The 20,405-nt window shown below is 36.8% G+C and overlaps 1 pseudogene; it reads right to left on the bottom strand.

Moving 5' to 3' along the window:
- Positions 1-6,101: 6,101 nt before the first annotated feature.
- Positions 6,102-20,405, bottom strand: part of LOC101348089 (putative serine protease K12H4.7) — a 117,375-nt pseudogene continuing 103,071 nt past the window's right edge.

The raw sequence follows: 20,405 nt of genomic DNA, 5'->3' as shown, positions 1-20,405 counted from the left end.
AAGCAAAAGAAAAGTTCTGGCCCAGATGGTTTCACTGGAGACTCCTACCAAACATTCAGAGAAGAGCTCACACCAGTACCACTCATTCAGAACATAGACTAGGAAAGGATACTTCCAAATTCATTCTATGAAGACAGTGTAACCATAATACCAAACCAGGCAAAGACATCACAATAAAAAAAAATTGAAGACCGTTATTTCCCTTGAATATAGATGCAGAAATTCTGCATGGTAGTCATGAGCTTACCTGTGCTTATTTACTTATCTGTAGTGAACAATTTCACATGGGTTTCACCACATCTTTGATGTGAAATTGTTCACTACAAGTTAGTGAATAAGCACAAATAAGCCAATGCTTAACTTGCTTACTGGGTAATTTGTCCCTGAGCCCGACTGTGCAGGCCTATTTTAGCTCTAACACTTGTCACATCTGTTAATTGCCAACATCAAATCCTCTCATGAAGGTTAAAGGAAAGAGACTGAACATTTACTGAACAATAATTGATCACACTAAAAAAAGTTTTTCTACTGGTTTTCTCTGTAGTCCTGGAGCTGTTAGTGGCTGACTATGTAGCCACATGGAAGAACCTGCTTGATAAGAAAACCAATACAGGGAAAACCAAAGCTGAAGTGAGAGAGAGAGAGAGAGATTCCTGAAGATCCTAGCCATGCTCAAAACCAGATCTATCATTGAACTCTTTTTTTTTTAGATAAATCAATACTTATATTTTTCTCAAGGAAATTCTTGCAATTGAGAAGTCCTTAAGCCTATATCCATGAACCAAATATTCAATAATTATTTGTCAGTTTACAGATCTTCCTCAATCCTTGAGACAATGGACATTTCAATAAATACTGTTTTTAACTTGTTATATCAAAACTACTTTTGTTTGCTAACTTTTTTTTAGTACAATGGTATTCCAGAAGTTTGATTGGAGGTTATATGTATCACAATAGTGTTTTTCTTTAATTAACAACTTCCAATACTCTATCACATTTTTTTGGCCATACACCAAAGGATTAAATAAAAGTTACATAATGAAGTGCCATAGGTGAACATAAGGGGACTCCATATCTTCAGGGGAATTCAGGAAGATTACAGATTGCACTTGTTAGAAATTACATAATGCTTATAACAACACTGGCCTAAACAAGATAATCTTTTAAGTGTTCTTATTTTTATTTTTTTTTATTGAACTTTAGATGATGGTTTACAGAACAAACTAGCTTCTCATTAAACAGTTAGTACATACGTTGTTTTACGGCATTTGTTAACAACCCCACGACATGTCAACAGTCTCCCTTTTCGACCTTGGTTATCCTATTACCAGATTTCCTGTTCCCTGCTCAATACTTTAAGGTCTAAGGTGAAACTGACTTAAGCCATGGTGTTCTCCTTTGCCTCATACGCATGTGAAAGCTGGACGATGAATAAGGAAGACTGAAGAAGAATTGATGCTTTTGAATTATGGTATTGGCAAAGAATACTGAATATACCATGGACTTCAAGAAGAACTAACAAATCTGTGTTGTAGTAAGTACAGACAGAATGCTCACTGGAAGCAACAATGGTGAGACTTCTTCTCAAGTTCTTTGGATATGTTATGAGACGGGAACAGTCCCTGGAAAAAGACATCATGTTTAGAAAATTTGAGGGTCAACAAAAAGAGGAAGATCCTGGATGAGATGGCTTGAGACAGTAGCTGCTACAGTGGGCTCAAGCATAACAAGGACATTGAAGATGGCAGAGGACTGGGCCTGTTCTGTTGCACATAGGGTCACTATGAGTCAGAAACAACTCAACAGCGCCTAACAACAAAAACACCACAGTTACAAAATGAACAGTTAAAAATCAATACCTTCTCAAAATACTATCAATGATTATATAGATAAAGATAATGGAAAAGTAATATGCACCTCCACATATGAAATGTCCAGGATCAACTTTCATAAAAAATTTCTTCTTTTTTTTTACTGTACTTTAGATGAAGGTTTACAGAACAAAAACTTCTCATTAAACAGTTAGTACACATATTGTTTTATGACAATGGTTAACAACCCCATGACATGTCAACACTGTCCCTTCTCAACCTTGGGTTCCCTATTACCAGCTTTCCTGTTCCCTCTTGCCTTCTAGTCCTTGTCGCTGGACTCTTGTGCACCATTAGTCTTGTTTTGTTTCATGGGGCTGTCTAATCTTTGGCTGAATGGTGAACCTCCGGAGAGACTTCATCACTGAGCTAAAAGCGTGTCTGGGGACCATACTCTTGGGGTTTCTCCAGTCTCTGTCAGGCCAGTATAAAATGAGACAAATGCTAGTAGTTACTGCAGCTTCCTGCATTTACATGTCACTGTCACACAGGTTACGCTAATTAAAATTTCAAGTTGGATCTGGTACAAATACTCAACATGTTTTCAAAATATGTATTCTTACTTTATAGTCAAGCTGATGTTAAGCCGCATATTTTCTGCTTTAATTCTTGTCATAAACAGAGCATGTTTATGCTTTAATTGTAGAAATCTGAATACTGCAAGCCTCCACTACCTCAGCAGCAAGCAAGCCTGGGCTGTCATTGTCAACTTCTGAACTGAAATAGCAAAGAAAATAGGTCTCACCAAAAATAAACGGGTTGCATTTGGCTGCTCTTATGCTGGCTACCTTGCAGTGTGGTCAAGAATAAAATACCCAGACCTGTTTGCTGCAGCAGTGGGCAGCAGTGCACCCATGCCAGCAAAAGTAAATTTTTATGATGAGTCTATCTATATATGGGAGTCGTTGGGCAGCGCAAATGATTAACACTCTGGGCTAATAATCAAAATTTGGAAGTTTCTATTGACTCCTGGCAATAGAATTACACAAAATATATCCATCAATAGATCAAGTATTGATGAGAGGCGAGTTGCTGGGTGATCATATGTTCAATACTTTTTGAAGGATTGTACCCTTTCGCCATACTTATTTGATCTGTATGCTGTGCAAATAATCTGAGAAGCTGGACTATATAAACAAGAACGCAACATTAGGCATGGAAAAAGACTCATTAACAACCTAAAATATGCAGAACACAACCTTGTTTGCTGAAAGTGAAGAGGACTTGAAGCACTTACTGATGAAGATCAAACGCTACAGTCTTCAGTATGGGTTACAATTGAAAGTAAAGAAAACAAAAATCCTCATAACTGGACCAATAACCAATATCATGATAATTGGAGAAAATACTGAAGTTGTCAAGGATTTCATTTTACTTGGATCTGCAATCAATGCTCATGAAAATAGCAGTCAAGAAATCTAATGACATATTGCATTGGGAAATCTGATGCAAAAGACCTCTTTAAAGTGTTAAAAACCAAAGAAGTCACTTCAGGGAATAAGTGTGCCTGACTCAGTCTGTGTTATTTTCAATCACCTCATATGCATGCTAAAGCTGGACAATGAATAAGTAAGACTGAAGAATAATTGATGCCTTTGAATTATGGTGTTGGTGAAGAATATTGAATATACCATGGAGTGCCAGAAGAATGAAAAAATCTATTACAGCCAAAATGTTCCTTAGAAGTGATGATGGTAAGAATTTGTCTCAAGTACTTGGGACATGTTCTCAGGTGGGACTGGTTTCTGGAAAAGGACATCATGCTTGGTAAAGTAGAGGGTAAGCGAAAAAGTAGGAGACCCTTAACAAAATGGATTGACACAGTGGCTGCAACTGTGGGCTAAAACATAGCAATCATTATGCAGATGGCACAAGCCTGGACACTGTTTCATTGTGTTGTACACAGTGTTGCTATAAGTCAGAACCAACACAATGGCACCTAACAACAACAATGCATTGAATACAACTGTTAAATACAAATCATATGAAGAAACAGGACACAATGGACATAGTAAATGAGCAAAATAATTCACAACTCTAATATACAGGGTTCTCCAAGAGATAAAGGAAAATGCAGACAAAAATAAGAAAAAATAGACAAAATCATGGAAAATACAGACAAAATCAGGGAAAACACAGACAAAGCAATGGAAGAATTCAGGAAAATAATATGGGAACAAAATATCAAACTAAACAACTAAAATCATGCAAAAACAACAATTAGAAATTCAAAAGATAAACAAGATTTCAGAAATGGAGAGTGCAACAGAAGGTTTTAAGAGCAAATTTGAAACAATGGAAGACATATCCTTTGTTACCACATTGAGGAAAAATCAGAGAAAAGAATGAAGACAAAATGAAGAAACCCTGAGAATGATGTGGGATACAATCAAAAGCAAAAAATTGTGAGTGATCAGAGTTCCAGAACAGGAGGAGAAAATGGAAAACACAGAAAAGGTCATTGAAGATTTGCCGACAGAAACCTCCCAATATCATGAAAGATGGAAAGCTGACCTTCCAAGAAGCTCAAAGAACCCCACATAGGAGAGACAACAAAAATAAATCACCAAGACATATCATAATCACACTTGCTAAAATCAAAGACAAAGAATGAATCCTGAGAGCAGCTCAAGAAAAACAAAAAGTCACATACAAAGACTGGATGGCTCCATTGGAGAAGTCTACTAAATATTCAGATAAGCACTTACACCAGTACTACTCAAACTATTTCAGAACATGGAAAAGGAAGGGATATTTCCAAATTCATTTTATGAAGCCAGCATAACCCAGATACCAAAACCAAACACACCACAAAAAAAGAAAATTTCAGACTAATATATATTACAAATATAGATGCAAAAATTCTCAACGAAATTCCAGCCAACTGAATTCAGCATATATATAAAAAAAAAAAAATACACCATCACCAAGTGGGATACATACAAGATATGCAAGGATGGTTCAACATTAGAAAATCCATCAACATAATCCACCACTTATCGACATGGTGAGGTTCCAAAGACCAGCTCATTATGCAAAATCAACATTATGTGAGGAGGATGATAGCCAGAAGAATGAACAAATCTGTCTAAAAAGAAGTGAAGCCAGAATGCTCCTTAGAAGCAAGAATGGTGAGACTTTGTTTCACGTACTTTGGACATGTTATCAGGAGGAATCAGTCCCTGGAGAAGGACAGCCTCCTTGGTAAAGTAGAGGATCGGCGAAAAAAAAGGAAAACCATCAAGGGATGGATTGAGACAGTGGCTGCAACAATGGGCTCAAGCATAGCATCGATTATGAGGATGGCGCAGGAACCAGCAGTGTTTCGTTCTGTTGTACCTAGGGTCATTATGAGTCAGTTTCTCCAAAGAGATATTAATATACCTCAAGAATGTATTTTACTGATTCATTCAAGTTGTACCTAACCTTAAATTTTCTTAACAGAGACAAGGATCCATTATTTAGCAAAGCATTTTATCCCTGTTTTTGTATTAATGTATACCTAAATTTAGTTAAAATACATATATATTTAAGTGTTATGCATGGCCTTTATTGAAAAGCATAAGAGTTCATGAAATAGAGACTATTCTGGAAAACCTGGGAAGTATAGCTTCTGTCCCCACAGTAACCAACTAACTGGTTGCACATGGTCCTCCAGGATAATTGATTTCTTGTGTGCTGGGATGGTCTTCCCCTTCTCAAGGCCAGCAAGAAAGGAAGACCAAAATGAACTTCCATAAAAAGAAAAAAAACTTAAATCTTACTTTGAGGACTTAGACTTTTAGGTCTGATCTAATTTCACGCTTGCAGGAAAATACACATTTAAACAATAAAACGGGAACCACACACGGGGTTCTGTTGCATATATCTTTCAGAGAGATATATTACTTTAGCCATTTTTGTGGAATCTGGAAGATTTTTTCCCAGGCTTGTGTTAGTTCAGCTGAATCAGTTTCCTTCAGTTTATCCGTATCTGCACAGTGTGATTCACCTTAAATATAAAGAGAAATATCAGAATACCTACACACCAAGTATGCAAAAACCAGATATACTTAACCCCCAGCTGCACATTGGACCATATGGAACCCTACTCAAACAGACCAAAGTCTGAGTCCCATCCTGTAAAGGATTTGATTTAATTAGTCTGGAGGTGGAACAGGGTACCAGTAATTTTTAAAAGCTGGTCAAAAGGTGATTAAAATGTACAGTTATAATTAAGAATGAGGATTGCCCTCTTAATTTATTATTGCATGCTGATATATTTCATCCTATTTGTGGGTCTTTGACTATTCACAACTGTGTTACCTTTAATGAAGACAGAAGGCAAATCATTACTGATATCCTTTGTGATTCCCAGAATGTGCCATGGATCAATAGAACTGTTGGAAAAGATGATTTTGCTTCCATTCACATTGAAGCCACCATAGTACATGTTGGTGGCCTGAACACTCTTAGTTAGTGAATCATAACTGAACTCTGAGCCAAACATATCTGAACATTGCTGAAGAAAATAGCTGCAAAGAAAACAAGACAAGACTGTAGGTGCTGGAGATCAAGACTGAGGAGTGGAAGAAAGACATTTACAAAGTGTGGCTTTTTTTTTTTTTTTAGTTGTTTTGTTTTCCCCTGAGAATCTGAGTTACTTAAAATAGCTAAAAGAATTTCTTCCATTTAAGAAAGAAATCATCCATCTATCCACCTATCCGTCTATCTATCTATCTGGCTGTTTGTCTGTCTATCTATCTATCTATTCCAGCCAAGGCAGTCCTCCTATGAGGTTCTCTAGTAGTTAGGCACAGAGGAATGTGTTCAGCAAAGCACTTGTCTACTTGGAACCTTGGCCAACCCAATGTAGAATCTTAGTGAGGAGGCTATAGACACGACGGGCTGCTGCTTCCTGGACACCACCTAGGGTTTCAGAACAAGGAAATCAGAAAATCCTAGTCTTTGCCATCCCTCTGTGCCCAACTTGTACTGCTGTGGGAGAAAGAAAGCTCAGTGCATAGCCTGCCTACCTGTTAAGGAGGAAGAGAGCACAGAGGCAGTGAGAGTGAGAGATTGCGTACACTGCTGAGAGGTGCACCCTAGGGCTCCTCAAACCCACCTAGCTCTAGTCAGTTTAACCCCTAGTGTCTGGAACCCCAAAGAGAAACTGAAGAAGGGAGGTAAGGAATAAGCAAAATTTCCCCTCCTGTGTCCTAGGAGCAAAAAAGATATGTAAAGGAACAAAGAGCTGAAAAGATGGATGGGCCTTCTCTCCACACTGGTGGAAGAGACACCAAACGAAGTGAGGCTATAGTATTTGTATGCCCCAAAGCAGCTACCTTCACCATAGACACAACTCTTAAAAAGTATTGTTCAGTTAATTCACTTGACTTTCACCAAGTCATAGCTCCGTACCTCATCAGGGAATTTCAGATTTGGTAACTTTCATAGGAGGAACTATAGAATCCAAATTCATTTTCCCCCCAGGTTTATACTTTTATCATGATTTTACCCTCCAAGATATTTTTACATATTATAATATCTATGCATTTTCATATAAAACTTATCTGCACACACACATACTCACATAAAGAATCCCCCTCCTACAATTTTAAGTATGAAATTGCCTTTAAAGTTCTCCATATTTATTAGTGTCTGTTTCTAGCAGACAATTCTAGAGGTCAGGAACCATGTCTTGCTCTATAAACTTGGTAAATATGAACTAAGGATGGTAAACCAATGAGAATAAAGTTAACTACAGGTGATCTCTCCTGTTTCATACAACCAGCAAATCTTGGTTAACCTAAAATTCAAAACAGATGGGCAACTCGTCTTCTTTTATTTTCAACTTTGTGGTCACTCATGTTCCTTAATTGGATATTTCAACAAACACACAAAGTATCTTCTTGGCAAAAGAGTATTAAATAATATAACCCTGTATTGCCATCAAATAAGACTGATGCTACTAGTGTATTTATTCTTATTCATCCTCTAGAACCTATAGAGTGTTTCCGGGCAGCTACTAATTAAGGTAGATTCAGAAATCTGATATTTGGTTCTACATATCTTATTGGAATATTTTTGATTTCTCAATCTTCCATCCAAAAGATTTCTCCCCCAATTTTTCACCAGTTTGGGATTGGCCATTCTGATCAATTTAATCTTCCCTTTAAATATGAAAAATACCTGCAATCACGGTTTCTAGTCACAAACAGAAGTCAAAGCAGAGGTTTTACCTGAGACGCAGTCCAGAAAATGGGTGGTTCTCTGAATCCGTTGTCTGAAAGAAGCCAAATTCACTGCAACACTGATAAAAGATTTGCCTTTTTAGAAAGTAAAACAAAACATCAGTTGACTTAACCAAAAATGATATTTTTATTGATCATCAAATAGAAAGCTTAAAAAAAATTTAATTATCTGATTTACATGGAAGAAGCCCTGGGTGCTCCATGGTTATGCCTGTACACTAGTTTCTTCTTTGAGTCTTAGATTTCTGTCTTTCTCTTTTGCTACAGACGAATGGAGACCAACAGTTGTATCTTAGATGGCCACTTGCAAGCTTTTAAGATCCCAGATGCTATTTACAATAATAGGATGTAGCTGATGTTGTTAGTTGTGTGTGCTTGCCACATGCTATGCTCAGCACCCAGCCTATATTATTGTATTTAAGCCACACAAGTGTCTGATATAGATCTATAATTACTCCCACTTTCAGATGAAGAAAGTGAAAATTAAAGATGTGCAATAACCAGCTCAGATTTAAGTGGCTAATGACTGACAAATCACTCATAAACATATTCGTCCAACTCTGCTATCTATGCCTTTAACTGTTGTGCAGTGCTCTTCCAACTCAATAAGTGAGCAAGCCATTTGACATACACACATTCAGTGTTCTCTGATGTAGCATTTGAATATTTTAAATCAATGGAGAAAAACAGATTGTTTTGAATGTGATTGATTGCCACAAACCTCTCATTCTTATTTTATTCTTATCATGACATAGCTAGAAAGAGTTTGTTGCAAAAATATGTTGCCAGAAGATGCTGAAGAAATTTTTGTCTAGGGATTCAAAGCTAAGCTACCAGCAGAGAAAGGATGAAATTCCCCAACATTAATGAGGGCAGTGTTGGATCAGTGATAGAATTCTTGCCTTCCATGCAGGAGACCAGGGTTCCATTCCCAACCAATGCACCTCATGCACAGATGCCACCCTTCTGTCAGTGGAGGCTTGTGTGTTGCTATGAAACTGAGAAGGTTTTGGCAAAGTGAAGAGCCTGAAGATTTCTACATTTACTTTAGCCATCTCTTTATATATGATTCCTCATTGTTTACATAAATTAAGTGTCTTAGTCATCTAGTGCTGCTATAACAGAAATACCACAAGTGGATGACTTCAACAAACAGAAGTTTATTCTCTCCCAATCTAGTAGGCTAGAAGTCCAAATTCAGGGGATCAGCTCCAGGAGAAGTTTTTCTCTGTCCACTTAGGAGAAAGAGGCTTGTCTTCAATCTTCCCCTGGACTAGGAGCTTCTCTGCGAAGAAACCCCAAGTCCAAAGGATAGGCTCTGTTCCTGGTGCTTCTTTCTTGGTAGTATGAGGTCCCCAACTCTCTGTTGGCTTCCCTTTCTTTTTATCTCTTGTGAGATAAAAGGTGGTGAAGGCCACACCCCAGGGAAACTCCCTTTACCTTGGATCAGGAATGTAACCTGAGCAAGGGTGTTACATCCCACCCTAATCCTCTTCAACATAATCCAATCTTGCCTCATTAACCACAGGCAGAGATTAGGATTTACAATATATAGGAAAATTATATCAATCACAAAATGGAGGACAACCACACAATACTGGAAATCATGGGCTAACCAAGTCAACATATATTTTTGGGTGACACAATTCAATCCATAACATTAACATATCTCACACATCCATTTAATCTATAGGATCATTCTTTTCTCTGTAGTGTGTATCTTGGACTTTCCATTTCTGGTATTACCTGTTCTAAAAGACAAGACAAAATTGCCTTTTATACACTACATGGAGTAAGGATTTTGTATAAGAATTTTGTATGTGAACAAGGATTTTGTTTTCCTCAGTGTCACCTGTTTAATCTAGATTAACTCTTTTCCTTCCTTCAAGTCTCAGAATAAGTGTCACTTCCTTGGAGAAGTCTTCTCTGATCACTGAGACCAGGTCAGATGTAGTTGTTGGTAAACCTTGCCATTGGAAACCTGCGTTCCTCCCTTATAACAGCCAACCCACTTGTGATGGATTTTTTGTGCCAATCTTCTTTAGTAGACTCTGTGCTCCATGAGGACAGGGACTTGACATGTCTTAGACACCAGTACCTCTCTAGCACAGAGCATATACATGGCCAGGATTCTTGAATGCAAGCAACAGAAATACAACACACCTCACCTTATGTAAGGAAAAGAAATCAGTGACTCAGGTAACTAAAAAGTCTAGAACTAGACAGAGAGGTTTCATCATAGTTGGGCCCCTGGATTCTAACTATGCCCTTTGGATGATTTTTCCTTTTTTTGCTTTTACTTTTAGATATACTCTGCTCATGTTGTGGCCAAGATGGTATTGATTACTCCAAGCTTATCTGATCCTTGGTACCTCCAGTCTGAGAAAGAGAATGTTTAGCAAATATCCCAACCACGGTTTTCATTGGTCAGCTTGTGACATAGGCTCATCTATGAGTCCATCACAATAGCTTAGGAGCGGTACCCTTGGAATGGTGAATTGGGAATATTCCTTCAAAACTAAATGGTTCAGTAAAGGATGGCATGTTAAAAAGAAAAACAAAAAACCAAACCCATTGCTGTCGAGTCAATTCCAACTCATAGCAACCCTGTAGGACAGAGTAGAACTGCCCCATAGGGTTTCCAAGGAGCACCTGGTGGAGTCAAACTGCTGACCTTTTGGTTAGCAGCCAAACTCTTAACCACTACACCACCAGTGAAATGTACTGAAGCCATACAACAAACTGGTTGCCAACAAGTCAATTCTGACTCATGATGAGCCCATGAGTGTCAGAGTAAAACTGTGCTCCATAGAGTTTTCAAAGCTGCAATCTTTCAGAAGCAGGTCACCAGTTATTTACTGTACTGATAGTAAGGACGATTACTGGTATGCCTTTCTTTCTTCTCTCTTTTTCCTTTGCTGATGTTGATTTCTTAACTCTACTACAAGACATTCCAAGGTAGATTAGACCTTTGTCAGATGTGTCATAGCCAAAAATTTTTTCCCAGTCTCTAGGTTCTATTTTTACTCTTTTGGTGAAGTCTTTTGATGAGCATAATTGTTTAATTTTTAGAAGATCCCAGTTGTCTAGCTTATCTTCTGGTGTTTATATATTGTTAGTTATGGTTCATATCCTATTGATGCTTTGTATTAGGGCCTCTAGATTTAGCCCTATGTTTTTTTCTATGATTTTTATAGTTTTTTACTTTATATTTAGGTATTTGATCCATTTTGAATTTGTTTTTGTGTATGGTGTAAATTATGGGTCCTGTTTCATTTTTTTACAGATGGACATCCAGTTTTTCCAGCACCATTTGTTAAAAATACTTTCTTTCCTATTTAATGGACTTTGGACCTTTATCAAAGATCAGATGACCATAGATGGATGTATTTACACCTGGGTTCTCGATTCTGTTCCATTGGTCAATGTGCCCGTCGTTTTACCAGTATCAGGCTGTTTTGGCTACTGTAGCTGTTCAGTAGGCTCTGAAGTCAGTTAATGTGAGTCAGCCTACTCTATTCTTCTTCTTCAATAGTGCTTTACTTACCTGGGGCATCTTTCCAGTCTATGTAATGTTTATGATTAGTTTTTCCATCTCGTTAAAGAATGCTGTTGGTATTTAGATCGGTACTGCATTTTATTTGTAGATTGGTTTGGATAGAATTGGCATTTTCACAATGTTGAGTCTACCTATCCATGAACATGATATGTTTTTCCATTTATTAGGTCTTGTTTGGTTTCTGGCGTTAGTGTTTTTTAGTTTTCTTTGTTGAGGTCTTTTACATTCCTGGTTAGATTTATTCCCAGGAATTTTATTTCTGAGGGGGTATTATAAATGGCATTGCTTTTCTGTAATTTTGTCAAAATGAGAAGTATTAAAAGGTGGTTGATTGATCCTACTTTTGCTAGATAAAGTGATGAAAGAATGCAATGGGCTCAGTGTTTCAGAGTTAAAGTTCAAGTGCCACATAAATGACCTCATAGTGCCCTGAAAATAAGCCTTATTTCTTGTAGTAACAGAGCCTATATGTCCCCAAACCAAATCCAGAGTCTTGTTATCAGAGTAGCTGAATTACAACACCAATTAAATTCCGAAACTCAGCTAGTGTCTGAAGCTAAAGTGAGAGCATTGATTAGAAAGAAATGCAATCCTGAAATTTGAGATGGGGACATACGTGCAGACAATCAGCATCTGGGGACTCCCGAGTCTCTAAATTCCATTCAATCTGTCCTGCCAACAAAACCATTAGCCACTCCACACTCATCTGATAAGATTAACCCAGGAGTTTCTGAAGATCCTTTGTCTGAGATATCGCCCAGGCCTACATTTGAATCATTCCCTGGGGAGGTGGCTGAATCATTGCCTGGGGCATCATCTGAGGCTGATGCCTTACAAGACAATGCTGAATGTTCTCAAAACACACTATCATCAGTCAGAACAAGGCTATGGGTGACTACGGAACAGACCATCAATTGCTCATATGCAAGTTCAAGTTGAAGCTGAAGAAAATTAGAGCAAGTCCACAAGAGCCAAAGTACGACCTTGAGTACATCCCACCTGAATTTACAGACCAGCGCAAGAATGGATTTGAGGCATTTAATACTAATGACCGATGTCCAGACATGTTGTGAAATGATGTTAAAGACATCATAAAGAAAGCAAAAGGTCATTAAAAAGACAGGAAAGAAAGAAAAGACCAAAATAAATGTCAGAAGAGACTCTGAAACTTGCTCTTGAATGCAGAGTAGCTGAAACACACAGAAGAAATGGTGAAGTAACTTATATGAGACGACTGAAAATACCATGGTTTGGGTCAGGAGCACCTTAGTCTTCAAAATGACAGCTTTGCTTTTCAAACTTTAAAGAGTTCTTTTCCAGTAGATTTGCCCAATGCAATACATCAATGGGTTTCTTAACTGCTGTTTTCATGTGTGTTGACTGTTGATCCCTGCAGAAAGATATATAAATTAAGAGCATCGAATAAATTATTTCTCCTTAAGGACCGGACCCTTCTATTATTTGATTTGTATCATGGAGCAGTAAATGCTTTGCTCCTTTCTGGTCCTGTTTCCACACAGGCTCATAAATTCACAGAAGCTGAAGTAAGGATGTGAGAACTTGTTACACGAAAGATCCTTGTCCAAGTCTTTTAGGTCTTTTCACCCAAAACCTCAAGTTTATATATCTATTTAATGATAGAATTCAAATTAAAAGTTCCAAATTTTTCAATCATTTCATTAGGTAAATTTTCTTTCCTGAAATGTAGTACATTTTTAATAATAATATTAATAAACAAACAATGATGAGATCCTCAGTTATTCTTTAATTCCTTACACTATTGCTAAGACTATCTGAATAAGACCTATTTGATTTCATAACTGTTTTAAATAGAATGTCCCAATATCACCCCTTTACTGCTCCTATGCTTGGCAAAGAATATTTCCTGTCCAATATTAGAAAACACAATTAAATGTTAAGAATTGTATAAGGGAAACTTTAGGAGTAATGGATATTCTAGATCTTGATTATGGTGGTGGTTCTATAACTAGCCATTTATCAAAATGTATTGAATTATATATTTAAAATTGGAACATAATATTGTATATAACTAATTTTAAAATAAAGCTTATTTTTAAAGAACTCATGGAACAATAGACTTTAAATATAGGCATTTGATTGAGAATAAAGTATAACTCAATCAAGTTAACATACTAATGTCAAATCACCACCTACCAAAAAAAGTTATTGATTATAGAGCCTGGAGCATTAAAAAGAGAGAATGAAAAGGTCAAATTGGGAAAAAGAAAAAGAGCAGGAATAAATATTTTACGGCCAGCATCCTGCCCCACAAAAATAATGACCACCACATAGGAATGGTCTCCAAGGGCACGCACTGCTCCACAATTCAGAGGTGATGTCAGTAATAGATGAGAAGAATTTAACACATGGTATGCACGCATCCATATGTGCATTGATAAATATAATAGTATTTATGTTGAGGCAGACAGAGCAACCAGATATTAACCCAGATAGGGAAGTCACAAAAGTAAATCAAAGCTAAAACACTGAAAATAGGGAAACAGATGTCAATATGTAAAAGATGACAACATTAAAACAAAAAAGACGGACTTAAAAAACATAGGCATAGAGTTTTCATATGGAGAAGAAGTTAAGGAGATATAAAGAAACAAAAGACTGGTATAAACTTAGTAAAACAGGGGTAAATTTTAAGGTAACCACAAAGGAAACTCACAATTCTACAAGTCAAAATAAAAAACTAAAAAAATATAAAGACTCAGCAAACACAAAATCAACAACAATGAAAAAGATGAAAAGAAAATACATAAAGAAAAATGACTCAGTACAGAAAATTAAGTGGAACAAAGAAACTGTGAACAACACACAAAAAGAGACATCAGGATGACAGCACTAAACTCACAGCTATCAATAATTATGCTGAATGTAAACGGACTAAATGCACCAATAAAGAGACAGAGGGTGGCAGATGGGATAAAAAAAAAAAATCTGTCTATATGTTGCCTACAAGAGACACATCTTAGACTTAAAGACACAAACAAACTAAAACTCAAAGAATGGAAAAAAATATATCAAGAAAACAACACTCAAAACAGAGCAGGAGTGGCAATATTAATCTCTGACAAAATAGACTTTAAAGTAAAATCCACCACAAATGATAAGGAAGGACCCTATATAATGATTAAAGGCTCAATACACCAGGAGGACATAACTAATAAATATTTATGCACCCAACGACAGGGCTCCAACATACATAAAACAAACTCTAACAGCACTGAAAAGAGAGATAGACAGCTCCACAATAGTAATAGGAGACTTCAGCTTAACACTTTCAGTGAAGGAAAGAACATCCAGAAAGAAGCTCAACAAAGACACGGAAGAGCTAAATGTTACACTCACCCAACTCGGTCTCATAGACATATACCGAACACTCCACCCAACAGCAGACAAGTATATTTTCTTTTAAAATGCACATGGAACATTCTCCAGAATAGATCACATATTAGGCCATAAAGCAAGCCTTAACAAAATCCAAAGCACTGAAATATTACAAAGCATCTTTTCTGACCATAAAGCCATAAAAGTAGAAATCAACAACAAAAAAAGCAAGGAAAAAAATCAAACACACGGAAACTAAACAACACCTTGCTCAAAAACTACTGGGTTATAGAAGAAATTAAGGATGGAATAAAGAAATTCATAGCATCAAAAGAGAATGAAAACACATCCTACCAGAACCTTTGGGACACAGCAAAAGCTGTGCTCAGAGGTCAGTTTATAGCAATAAATGCACACATCCAAAAAGAAGTAAGGGCCATAATCAAAAAATTAACCCTATAACTGGAACAAGTAGAAAGTGAGCAGCAAAAGAAGCCCTCAGGCACCAGAAGAAAGGAAACAAGAAGAATTAGGGCAGAATTAAACTACATAGAGAATAGAAAAACGATTAAAAGAGTTAACAAGTAGAAAAGATGGTTCTTTGAAAAGATCAACAAAATTGCTAAACCTTTGGCCAAACTAACAAAAGAAAAACAGGAGAGGAAGCAGAGAATCCATATAAGAAATGAGATGTGTGATATCACAACAGACCCAAATGAAATTTTAAGATTCATAACAGAATACTATGAAAAATTGTACTCTAACAAATGTGAAAACCTAGAAGAAATGGACAAATTTCTAGAAACCCACTACCTACCTAAACTAACACAAACAAAGGTAGAACAACTCAATAAACCCATAACAAAAGAAAAGATTGGAAAGGTAATTTAAAAAACTCCCAACAAAAAAAAAGTCCTGGCCCGGTTGGCTTCACTGGAGAATTCTACCAGACTTTCAGAGAAGAGTTAACGCCACTTCTACTAAAGGTATTTCAGAGCATAGAAAAGGATGGAATACTCCCAAACTCATTCTATGAAGCCAGCATAAACCTGATAACCAAAACCCAGTAAAGACACCACAGAAAAAGAAAATTACAGAACAATATCCCTCATGAACATTGGTGTAAAAATCCTCAACACAATTCTAGCCAACAGAATTCAGCAACATATCAAAAAAATAATTCACCATGATAAGTGGCATTTATACCAGGTATGCAGCGATGGTTCAACATTAGAAAAACAATCAATGTAATTCATCACATAAATAAAACAAAAGACAAGAATCACATGATCTTATCAATTGATGTAGAAAAGGCATTTGACAAGGTCCAATACCCATTCATGATAAAAACTCTCAACAAGATAGGAATAGAAGAGAAATTCCTCAGTGTAATTAAGGGCATTTATACAAAGCCAACAGCCAACATCATTCTAAATGGAGAGACTCTGAAAGCATTCCCTTGAGAACGGGAACCAGACAAGGATGCCCTTTAATGGTGACCTTAATGTACAACAGAAGGAAACATTGCCTTGTCCTGCACCATTCTCATAATCTTTGGTATGCTTGAGTTCATTACTGCAGTCATATGTCACTCTATCTCATGGAGGATTTCCCTTAGTTTCACTAACCCTCTACTTTACCAGACATAATGTCCTTCTCAGGTATTTGTTTTTCCTGATGACATGCCCATCATAAGTGTGATAAAATCTCATCATGCTCTATCACTTCTAAGGAGCATTTTAGCTCTGTCTTATATTTTATGGCACTCAAAAGACAACTGGGGAAAAGCTGCCTCCTCAAAGTAGTCTACCTTAATGACGTGAATAGAGTCAAGTTTTCGGGATCTTAATTTGCTGACGTGGCATGACTCAAAATGAGAAGAAACAGCTGCAAACATCCATGAATAATCGACACATGGCTGTACGAAGTACGAATCTAGGAAAATTGGAAATCATCAGAAATGAAATGGAACACATAAACGTTGATATCCTAGGCATTAGTGAACTGAAATGGACTGGTATTGGTCATTTAGAATTGGGCAATCATATGGTCTGCTATGCCAGGAATGACAACTTGAAGAGGAATGGGATTGCATTCATCATCAAAAAGAACATTTCAAGATGTATCATGAAGTACTTCTGATGGTTATAGATGATTCCATCATCTCTTTCCACAGATGTAATCAGTTTGATTCCTGTGTATTCCATCTGGCGAGGTCCATGTGTATAGTCGTCCTTTATGTTATTTAAAAAAGTTATTTGAAATGAAGAAGTTGTCGGTCTTGCAAAATTCTATCATATGATCTCTGGTGTTGTTTCTATCACCAAGGCCATATTTTCCAACTACAATCCCTATTCTTTGTTTCCAACTTTTGTATTCTAATCTCCAGTAATTATCATTGCATCTTGATTGCATGTTTGATCAATTTCAGACTCCAGAATTTGGTAAAAATCTTCAATTTATTCCTCTTTGGCCTTCGTGGTTGGTGCCTAAATTTGAATAATAGTCTTTAACGGTTCTTCCTTTTAGGCTTATAGATATTATTCGATCACTGACAGCATTGTACTTCAGGATAGATCTTCTTTTACTGTCTCCTGAATACCTGGCACTGTGTATCATCTTCAGCCCTTATAGCCAGGCTATACTGCTCGGCTTGGGAACTGTCCCCAGGTCTGTGAAGCCACACCACTGAGATCTCTGGGAGCATTTTCTAAATTTTTTTAATTTAATTTTTAATATTTTTAATTTTTTTGATTAATTTTTTCTTTTTGTTTCTCCATTTCTCAGTTTCTTGTCTCTCCACTCCAACAGCAAGCTCCTTCAGCATTATTTTTGCTCCAGTTTCCCTCTCCTCACTCTCACCTTTTGCATACCCAACCTAGCTCCACACATCACAATTTCCCCCATTCCCTTACCTCCTGCCTATCTGCACTGTATGCTGAACATTGCACTCCGGAGCAGCACAGGTACGACCTATGGAACCTGCCCTGTGCTGACCATGGGCTCATCTTGTCAGCCCAAGTATGTGCCACAAACAGCCCAGTCCAGCAACTCCCCTTCAGCTGGACCTGCCCTACTACACCATAGCAGAGGGATTGATCCTGCCCATTGGAAAGGAGGTGAAAAGTATCATGCCTACAAACAGGTAAACAACAAAGAAAGCATAGCCCACCTACTCAGACATAACCAAATAAAACAAAAAAGCAGGAAAAAACAAAAAAATCTACAATCAATAAATGAAGAAAATAATTACTGTATGTCCCGAAGACAGCAGACAATATCAAAGCGTACTAAAAAAAAGGACAGGATGTTCCAGTAGGCATCCAAAATAAAACAGCAGATGACTTTCCAGTAGAAGAAAAGGCACTAGAACTACCTGACTGGGAATTCAAATCTCCAATATTCAGAGCTATCCAAGAGTTGAAGCAAAAAGCAGACAAAAATGAGGAAAAAATAGACAAATTCATGGAAAAGTCAGGCAAAAAATGGAGGAATTCAGGAAAATAATATGGGAATAAAGTGCCAAAATAAATTCACAACTAGAAATCATATAGAAACAACAATTAGAAATCCAAAAGATAAAAAACAAGATTTCAGAAATGGACAGTGTCATAGAAGGTTTGAGGAGCAGAGCTGAAACAATGGAAGACAGGATTGCAAAATTGAAGACAAAAACTTGGATATGATTTGTATGAGGAAAAATCAGAAAAAGAATGAAGCAAAATAAACAAACCCTTAGAACTATGAGGGATACAATCAAAAGCAAAAATCAGAGTTCCAGAACAGGGGGAGGAAACAGAAAACACAGAGAGGATCATTGAAGAATTGCTGACAGAAAACTTCACTAATATCACAAAAGATGAAAAGCTGACCATCCCAGAAGCTCAACAAACAACATATAGGCTAGACCTCAAAAGGAAATCACCAAGGCATATCGTAATCACACTCACTAAAACCAAAGACAAAGAATTAATCCTGAGAGCAGCTCAAGAAAAATGAAAGATCACATACAGAGGGGAAACCATAAGACAAAGCTCTGATTACTCGACAGAAACCATGCAGGCAAGAAGGCAATCGGATGACATATATAAAACCTTCAAAAAAAATTGCCAGTCAATAATAATATATCCTGCAAAACTCTTTCAAATATGATTGTGAAGTTAGGACTTTTCCAGATAAACAGTAATTAAAGGAATATGTAAAAACCAAACCAAACTTACAAGAATTATTAAAGGGAGTTCTTGGGTTTGAGAACAAACAACCTCAGAGGACAGCCTGAATCTAGGTCACAAGATCTTACTAGCCAGATATCAACCTAGGAAATGAACTTTCAAGGTCTATTCAAAACCAAAAGATTTATAACAGGGACCTAGAGAGGTTAATCTTCAAATGACAACAATGTCTGAACAATAAGAGGGAATAAATGGTGTAGGTATAGAACTTTCTAACAGAGAGGAAGGCAAGGCAATACTAAGTAATAATAGACTGGTTCAAACTTAGGAAGATAAGGGTAAATTTCAAAGTAACCACAAAGAAAGTTAGCAAACCTGCTCATCAAAATAAAGAAGAAAAACATAAAGTCTCAGTAAAAACAACATCTACAAAAACAAAAGAAATGAAAAAAAATCCACAAACAATAGGACTTCAACACAGGAAAATTAGAGGAGCAAAGAAATTATAGGCACCACAAAATAAAGCACTACAAAATGACAACAATAAACTCACACCTATCAATAATTACACTGAACGTAAATGGCCTAAATGCACCCATAAAGAGACAGAGAGTGACAGAACGGATAAAAAACAAGATTCATCAATATGCTGTCTACAAGAGACACATCATAGAAACAAAAATATAAATTTATTAAAAATCAAAAGATGAAAACAAGATATATCAAGCAAACAGCCACCAAAAAAGAGCAAGAGTAGCAATACTAATCTCAGATAAAACAGACTTTAAAATAAAATCTACCATAAAAGACATAAAGGGCTCTACATCACAATTAAAGGGAGGATCCAGCATGAAGACGTAACCATAACAAATATGTACGCACCCAATGACAGGGCTCCAAAATACATAAAACAAACTTTAACAGCACTGAAAAAAGTAATTGACAGTTCCACTATAATACGTTGGAAAAGAAAGTATACTTGGCTGCTGCTGGGTGGAGTGTTTGGTATATGTCTATGAGATCAAGTTGGTTGATTGAACTTCTTTCCGGATGTTCTGTTGTTCACTGAAAGTGGTATGTTGAAGTCTGCTACTACTGTTGTGGAGCTGTCTATCTCTCTTTTCAGTGCTGTTAGAATTTGTTTTATGTATTTTGGAGCCCTGTCATTGGGTGCATAAATATTTATTATAGTTATGTCCTCCTGGTGTATTGA

Source organism: Trichechus manatus, unplaced genomic scaffold (assembly GCF_000243295.1).
Source record: "Trichechus manatus latirostris isolate Lorelei unplaced genomic scaffold, TriManLat1.0 scaffold00041, whole genome shotgun sequence".
NCBI lineage: Eukaryota > Metazoa > Chordata > Mammalia > Sirenia > Trichechidae > Trichechus > Trichechus manatus.
The sequence above is the reverse complement of the archived record's forward strand: the minus strand, read 5'-3'. Positions and strand labels throughout refer to the sequence as shown.